The following is a 362-nucleotide window of genomic DNA, read 5'->3' as shown; positions in this document are numbered from 1 at the left end:
TTGCTCTAGATAATTTGTAGAATTGAATCACTATAGAAGTTGCTGCACAATGCAACTTCATTCATTCCAAAGCAAAATAATATTGTTATAAAAAAAAATGTACCTTACCGGAAAGGAGAAAAAAAACATGCAAAAAAATATATTGTGAGTTTTGTATCATTTGTTTTTGAACATGATATAGCTTTGTTTTGAACGAACGGTTATTGCTCGAAATGGATTTAGTGGGATTTCCGAGGACACCGAATCAGGCAGCCAGTTATAGATTTCATTCAGTGTCATTTTCATTTAGTTTGATTTCCACCGGAGCAAAACCCCGTTATGTCAGTCACCCCGACGCCACATGCGAGCATTGCCATCATAGA

The 362-nt window shown here is 35.9% G+C and overlaps 1 protein-coding gene across 1 annotated transcript in view; it reads left to right on the top strand.

The window, feature by feature from the left end:
* The window catches only part of LOC119585724 (ubiquitin carboxyl-terminal hydrolase Usp2-like), a gene marked incomplete in the record, with an annotated part of 125661 nt that overhangs the window by 79904 nt on the left and 45395 nt on the right, over nucleotides 1-362 (top strand).

Source organism: Penaeus monodon, chromosome 20 (assembly GCF_015228065.2).
Source record: "Penaeus monodon isolate SGIC_2016 chromosome 20, NSTDA_Pmon_1, whole genome shotgun sequence".
NCBI lineage: Eukaryota > Metazoa > Arthropoda > Malacostraca > Decapoda > Penaeidae > Penaeus > Penaeus monodon.
This window is presented reverse-complemented; position numbering and strand designations above follow the sequence as displayed.